An 8278-nucleotide genomic window follows, 5' to 3' on the forward strand; every position below is an offset into this window, starting at 1 on the left:
GAAGTGTGATCTGCCGGTCAAGCACATCGGCTTTTATACATGACTCGTGGATGGTTCTAGGGTAATTGCTTGTTCTTGCATACCTTTCAGAAAGTACAACACTATTCGCGTGACGCACGCAATCTGATTACATAAGGATTACAGAACAGATAGAATCAACAGTAATATTCGAGTAAGTTTGAAGCCATGCAGGTGCGTCTGGCGTTGAGCGATCATTTTAATGTATGAATATCGGGGTTTTGCGTGCCGATACCACGATTCTGTTATGAGGCATGGCTTAGTGAGGGACTCCTGATTAATTCTGACCACCAGGGGAAATTTAGCACGTGCCCCCAATGCAACGGACACGGGCGTTCTTGCATTTCGTCCTCATCCAAATGCAGCAGCCGCGGCTGGGATTTGATCCCACCATCTCGTGCTTAGCAGCGCAACACCATAGCCGCTAAGTCACTACGGTATGAGGTGAAATGCCGTCTCCAGAAAAAGGGTAAATAAGTACGCGTGTAAATATTCAGAGGGACGTTCGCCTCAGCTGTTGGATGAAAGCTGCATGAAACTGCTGAAGAAGTAAACTCTAGATCAAACAAAGGCCACTGCTGCATTCATGCAAACGTGGCTGCTGTGACGCACCAAAACATTTGTTGTAGCAACGGTCCATGCAAGGGAGAATGTATCGACAAGACGGCGAGCAGCCTCAGCTGGAACGATGCAAGCGATGTACCTTCACAAGGAGAATCGCGCACGGGAGCAAGTTCTTGCACCTGGAAACGGAGCTGAACCACAGCAAACGAAGCCCCTTCATGGCTTTTTATGGCATCCTTCGGAAACGGCGTCATCCTCTCTCCTTGAGGAAACCCAACGCACTAGCCGGTGTTTTATGTGCGGGCTACGACTACGCCTCTTGTTCCGGCAAAAGATCTCCTCGGATCAATGTCGCATGCGCACTAGTTTGGAACCGTCCTCAAAATAATAAATATCACCACTAGCTATTCGAAACCTCACGTGCCAGCAATGCACCAATCACAGATGCGAGAAAGAAGAAGAGTTAAAGTGTGAATAGGGGCAATAATAATGTATGGCGCTACCTTGCAAATATTTATCTAGAGACTTTATGTGATGAAACTTTTAGCGGAACCTTGTCTGCACTTTTTTGAAACTTAAGTCACCGTAGTCATAACCTCTGATGATGTAAAAAGTGTGACGAAGAAGATCGACAGGCTGAAAAGCCCCGTTGCCATCGCGTGGCTCGTACCCGTTCGTCACTTACGCATATAACACTGCCTCTCAAGCCACTACTGGATTCTAGCCATTCTTTCTGCTTTACGGTCGCCATCCCTCCAGCACCATTGATACTGTTCTCCCGTACCGGGCGGACCCTGCTGAATGCTCACCTGTTTCTGCGATTGCTCAGCACGTCGAGAAATGCCGACAACTGGCCCGTTCTTTGACGTCTGCTCAACAGTGCCGCCAAAAAGAGCGCCATGACCTCAATCCTCCCCCTCACCCATTCCACGTCGACTCACTCGTGTGGCTTTGGGTCCCGCCTGTTGCTGCTCCCGGCCTTTCGTCCAAGCTCCTCCCGAAGTACCACGGGCCCTATCGCGTGGTTGCACAAACATCACCAGTGAACGACGTGGTCGAACCCGTATCGCCATCTCCCGATCTCCGTCGACGAGGGCGAGAGACTGTACACATTGATTGGCTGAAGCAGTACTACGATCCGCCCACCTCTTCCTAGGTCGCCAGGATGGCTACTCTTCAATTCCGGGGGTGATTGTGACGGAGAAGATCGGCAGGCTGAAAAGCCCCGTTGCCATCGCGTGGCTCGTACCCAGTTCGTTCGCTGGCTGCGCCCTACCTGCTGTTGCTGCGTTCGTCGCTGCTTCTCTACGACCCGAATAAACCCCCTTTGCAAAAGTAATTATTATTGATTACAATTCGTATGTAGCATTGAAAAGTGCGCAATGGCACAGTAGATTTGTAATGTTCAACCAATATTTTGAAATAAACGACTTCTTAAAAAGTTATGGCCCACAGCACGACCAAACAACATTATCCGAGAGCAATACAAACACTAAGAGCACAAATTACAACCAAAGGGATTTCCCGGGACCAAAGTGTACAGGGAAAATACGGCGATAAAGAGGCATCTCCGCCGCTTTGCGATGGCCGCTCATAAGCAAAATTGCGCGGTTCGTTGTAATACAAAATATGGCCTAAAATCTGTGCAATTCTGGCCCAGCTCAACGTCACGCAACGTCAAATTGCTGTTTACAAAACAGTCCTTCCAGTGACGCTCCTCACTAAGTATTCATCCAGCCAATCAGGTAGCTGACATGGCGGCTCTCTCAGAACGCTACCACAATTTCGGGAAATTGCAGCTTCATTGCACGGGGTTCTGCACGCTGCTGTTCACTTCCATTTTTGAGTGGTAACATCACAAGTAGCCACAAAGGACCAGATTAAAAGCCTTATTCCAAAATGTCTGCAGCTCCCCGTGACACTCTATCATCTTGATAACAACACAAAATTGAGTTTTGCTAAATTTCCACTTCGCGGCGAATATGTCAAAACACGTGATCTCTAGATAGCCAATCAGCTAGCCAACATAGTGGCCCTACAGCCATCATGTGTGTTGGGAATAGAGCGTTTATGTAAAGTTCGCATGGCCGTGCGCGTCTTGTCGTCACTAGCTTTAGGTGCGACAACTTCGTTCGCGAACAGGAGCTTGTGCGTGCCGTGAAGATGTGATGTGCTCCTACGACGGTGGTTGTCTCCAGACACAGGGTTTCATGCAGTAATTGGTGAAGGGAACTATGACGCTAATGTCTACGGGAGCTGCAGGCCGAGTGGTTCAGCCAGCATGGGAATGAAGGATAGTACATGGTTTTGCCTAAAATTGGTCGTTCTTGCTTCAAACGGCTCCGTGGTATTCTAATCTCGTCTTCAACAAATAACTGTGTAATGAATAATAAATAAACATAATAACAATCGTCTGACTGCAGCATTTCCACAAAGACCTCTAGCACAGAAGCCCAACATTGAAAGCATTATGCCATGGACGCGTGAATTGAGAACAGGCATCGAGAACGCCCTTATGAATTTCTCACGGGCAAGCCAGCGCGTTGAGATGCTTGGCGCGTGTCGATTTGGCCGCCTATGCAGGCTGAACCATGGCAATTATTAGCGATTGCGCGTGTGCGCAGTCTACTGCGTTTAGGAAAGTGTAGATTGCTTTTAGGTTAAGAACAATGAAGGTATATATAAAAGCGCAGTAAAGAAAGCCACGAGAACGTCTGAATGCAGAAGTGCGAACATTAGACCACCATGTTGGCTGAACGATTGCAGCGCTAGAGTTCCCTCTGGTAATTTCTGCAGGAAACTCTGTGTCTCCAGCAGCGTCATTCTTGTCGCCAGTGTTGATTCCATAATTTGGAAAAAGTTCTGTGATTCTTTGCAGTGCATATACGTGAAGAAAAATGTTATAAGTGGCCGTCGGCTTGCCAGCTTTTTCATCCATGGCACAAAAAAAAGAAAAAAAAAACTCGCAGCGCCTGCTTATTATAGCACGTTTTACTTTGCTGTTGTAGAAAGTGAAATTGCTCAAGTAAGTCAGTCGCACTTGCATGGGGACGACGTAAAGCGCAGACTTGCATGCTAATTCAAGTTCAACGTTGGGTGATATGTTGTGGCAGGCGCACTAGCGGTAACGCTATTTGGTAGACAGGCGGCCTTCGAGAACTCCACGGAGTGGCGGCGAGGTAGTCGGGGATGTCACGAGGCTCTGGACGCGGCGCGTTGACGTCAAAACCTCACAGTCCCGTGTCGCGGTATGGGCACCGGCGGTGCACATGGCCAGCTTCTTCGCAATAGTCCGCAGCGGGCGGTGATCGGGGCCACACCAACTGGCTGTCTTCCTCGGAGAGTTCCGCTGGCCGACAGGTAGGCGGGTTGGCGGCGGCGGCATCTGGCGACTGAATCGCGGTGTTATGAGGACCTGGTGCGGGCGCGGAGAGAGAATCTGGCGATGGGCGACGGCGGCGTATGTCATCGCTTCAGGCTGGGGCTGCGGCGACGGTGGTTGCAGTTCAGTAACCCCAAGGAATCGCTGAACCCCATCCTTAACGATATCGGTGATTGAGGCCACTTGAGGCTGCGACCTTGAGAGGAGCTTCCGCAGTTTCTCGTGAATGACCGCTCTGATGGTCGTTTGCATGTCGTCGCTGCCGCGTACTTGAACATCGGTGTACTTTCGGTGGTTATATTGCCTTGTCCGCACATGGAGCGTCTTCTCAATGGTTGTGGCTTCCGAGACAAATTCGGAAACTGTCTTCGGCGGGTTGCCTATCAATCTGGCGAAGAGCTCTTGCTTGACACCCGCCATCAAGAAGCGAACCTTTTTCTCTTCTGACGTTTTTGGGTCGGCGTGGCGGAAAAGATGGGCCATCTCTTCCATGAAGATCGCGATGGCCGCATTGGTCAGCTGCACTCGGGTTTATAGGAATGTTTGGGCTCACTTTTTGCGTACGACGCTTGTGAATGTTTGCAGGAAGCTCCTACGGAACAGGTCCCACGTCGTTAAGGTAGCTTCTCGATTCTCGCACCACGTCTTGGCAGCGTCTACCAATTCCAAAAAGACATGACGCAGCTTGTTGTCGCTGTTCCAGCTGTTAAATGTAGCGACTCTCTCATACGTCTCCAGCCAGCTTTCCGGGTCCTCGAATCCCTGGGCTGCTGCAGCACAATCGGTGCTGTCGACACTGGGGCTGTCATTGTAGCTGCTGTGTTGGCCGTGCACTTCCTGGTCTCCCTAGGCACGAAGTCCTTGCTCCGAAGGCAGTCCTTGAAGCCGGCGGCTAGCTCGCTGGCCCTTGGTGACGTTGGTGGTGCCTTCGTGGCTCGGGCCTGGCTCACGGCTTTGAGGTGGCGTCCGGTACATGAACGTACCCAGCACGTCCACCAGATGTCACGTAGTAGTGACGGTGAATAATGGAGCAGCAAATCTGTGAATGACAAAACTAATTTTTATTGGGCGAACTTGTGCGCACAAAAGCAAGTGACCCTCGAAGCACAGCGATAGCGCAGAACATGGTCGGCGATCTTCGAAATCTGATCTGCCGGTTAAACGCGTCGGATTTCATACATGAGTCATCGAAAGTTCCAGAGTTATTGCTGACGCACGCATGTCTACCAGAATGTTCTACTCAATTCGCTTCGCATATGCAATGAGGTTACACAAGCTTTGGTGACAACAGACAGCAGATAGAACCATCGGTAACACTCGAGAAACTTCCAATACATGCGGGCGCATCCCGTGCTGAGCGATAACATTTGTTACACTGTGAGAAGCGGTTACTCGAAAAAGATAAACAATTGCACGTGTCAGTATGGTGTAACCGTAGAACCTGATGAGGATGCCAAGTATTTGGAAAATGAAGTCAAACTAAATATTTTCAAAAATACGCTAAGCGTTTAAATCAAGTGTTTAGAGCAAGTTGAGAGGGTCGGCACTTGTTGCGGGCGGCTCCTGTGCCCTTTCATTCTGCGGTTGTGAAATTTCACGGGAAAAAAAAACCAGTGTCTCAAAATAAGGGGCGCACAAATATCCATATCTTTTCTGAAAAAATAAAACATTCGATCCAAGCTATCGCATTTAGCCGCAGATGAGAATTGCAAAGGCACAAGAGTCTGACTTTTCCTTTGACAAGTTGAAAGTCAATAGCACGATTTATGTTTGGGGCCCCGTTGAACAATTGAGAAGAGAATTCACCATGACCCATGCATCTGCACGTGAATCAAAATGCAGATGCGCTGTCTCAGGCAAATGAGATGTGATGAAGAAGTGACAAAATAAAACTGAATCTTTACGGGTCGTGTCGTTTAATGCATGGGGTATGGTTAAAAAAATCAAGTTTCTTGAAAACTTCATCCATATAATCCACACGTCCTAGTTATAACAGAAACTTGGTCCATGCACTGTGGCATAATGGGCAACGAACATGCCGACGCAGCAGCACGATCTGCACATGAGGAGGGCTTGCAAGACTCCATTCCATTCTCAAGAAGAGACGCTGCAATGCAAATCCGTGTGCTTGCAAATGAAGCCATCAGGACTTTATGGAACACACAAAGCTTGAAGCACACACGTCTACAGCGACTGGACCCATCCCTTCGACTTCGACCGCCATCTGGACTTTCTCGACTCGAGACAGCAGTACTTTGCCCACTGTGGCTTGGTGTCGCCTACAGAAGATCTTTCGCCTTCCGAGTCGGTATGGGCAACCGCGCGGCTTGCAGTCACTGCGGCGGCAAGGATACTATCGAACGCGTACTTTGCCACTGTCCTCAATACAGCGCGCACCGGCTGTCACTAGCGGCCGCACTGGCACGTCTTGACGACAGGCCACGTGCAGCACAGTCAGTTTTGGAATGCCGACATGAACTGTCGTCGCAGCGAAAGTTGGTCAAGGCTTTGTTGACCTTTTTACGTGACAGTGGCCTATTAGAAAGACTATAACGATCCCAGTCCGTCTCTTTTCATATTTTTTTCACGCTTTTATTTTTGTCACGCTCTTCTTTCCTTCTTTACTTCCCCTTTCCATTCCCTTAGTGCAGGGTAGCAAACCGGAGGTTTTAACTCTGGTTAACCTCCCTGTTTTCTCTCATTTTCATTTCTCTCTCTCTGTGGTTCATGCACAGTTGCAGGATAGTGAAATCCTTCCTGCATCCTACAAATTGATCTGCCGAGACAGAACAACCCGAGGCGGTGGAGTAGCCATTGCTGTAAAAATAACTTACAGTAGACAGTCTTAGAACATATGCCTGACCATGAAAGCTGATGGTGCAGAATCACATATGCAGCAATCCGCCTCGTAAAAAACACCCTGACAAACATTATCCGCGTGTCACGCATAGTTTAAATCAACTGAAACGAAAAATTAAGCGCATGCGTAAAGCAGGCGTGATGCAAGATCTTGACGGACTTACCAAGAGCATGCACAAAAAAAGTTCGAGAAGCCAAATCCCGATTTCATTACACTACCCTTCCTTCATTTATGCACAATGCACATAAATTCTGGCGATACTTATCTAACGAAAAACCTTGCAAAACACAAATAATTCTTCGGACCAGAGTCATGGATCCTCAATCCATCGCCACAACAGTTAACACCTTTTTCTAGCCTTTCTTTGCAAGGGAAGTTACGAACGCTCCGATGCCTCCTAACTCGTTCGAACAAGCAATCCCTACCGTAAACGTAAGAGGAACTTTTATATCCCTTACGAAACCTTGATGTGAAGAAATCCTCCGGTCACGATGACATTTCAAACGCCTTTTTGAACCAATATGCTAATGCAGTGTCATTGCATTTGCAAAAAATTTATGAAACGGCCTTAGAAAACATTGAACTTTCTTTGCAAGGGATGTTACGAACGCTCCGTCCTCCTAACTCGTTCGAACAAGCAATCCCTACCGTAAACGTAAGAGGAACTTTTATGTCCCTTACGAAACCTTGATGTGAAGAAATCCTCCGGTGATGACATTTCAAACGCCTTTTTGAACCAATATGCTAATGCAGTGTCATTGCATTTGCACAAAATTTATGAAACGGCCTTAGCAACATTGAATTCCACAAGACTGGCGTCATGCAAAAATTATTCGCATACACAAGTCTGGCTCTCAACTCGAACTTAACAAGCATCGACGCATCTAATTAACAAGTAGGTATTGTAAATTATTCGAACTTATATTCGTTGAAGCACTATAGCTCACCAGGAAAGTAAGACAACATGGCTTCAGATCAGGTCTCTAAGCCACAACACAAATTGAGACGGTAACCAATGATTTCTTTGATGCAATTAACATAAATGTTGTGAGATTAACGCAGTCTTCCTTGCCTTCTCGAAAGCTTTTGACTTTGTTCTGCATCATGACTTAATTACAAAACTTGCGGCCTGCAGAATCGACAGTGAAGATATATAATGGATCTGTCGCTTTTTACAACGCCGAAAACAGTGCCATAAACAACGGTCTTTCAGAATATTTAGGCGTGTACTGAGGAGCACCCCAAAGCTCGGTTTTAGCACCCGTCTTATTCCTTCTTTACATCATCGATATACGATTTTGCATTCAATCACGCATAGAAATACACCTTTTTTGCAGACGACTGTGTAGTGTACACAACTGTAAGCAATCTCGATTATCAAATTAGAGTTCGAAATTCCCTAATAGTCATATAAGCGCGCAGTTTCAAATAAGGTATGAAGCTGAAAGGAAATA

The sequence above is a fragment of the Dermacentor albipictus genome, unplaced genomic scaffold (assembly GCF_038994185.2).
Source record: "Dermacentor albipictus isolate Rhodes 1998 colony unplaced genomic scaffold, USDA_Dalb.pri_finalv2 scaffold_38, whole genome shotgun sequence".
Lineage (NCBI taxonomy): Eukaryota > Metazoa > Arthropoda > Arachnida > Ixodida > Ixodidae > Dermacentor > Dermacentor albipictus.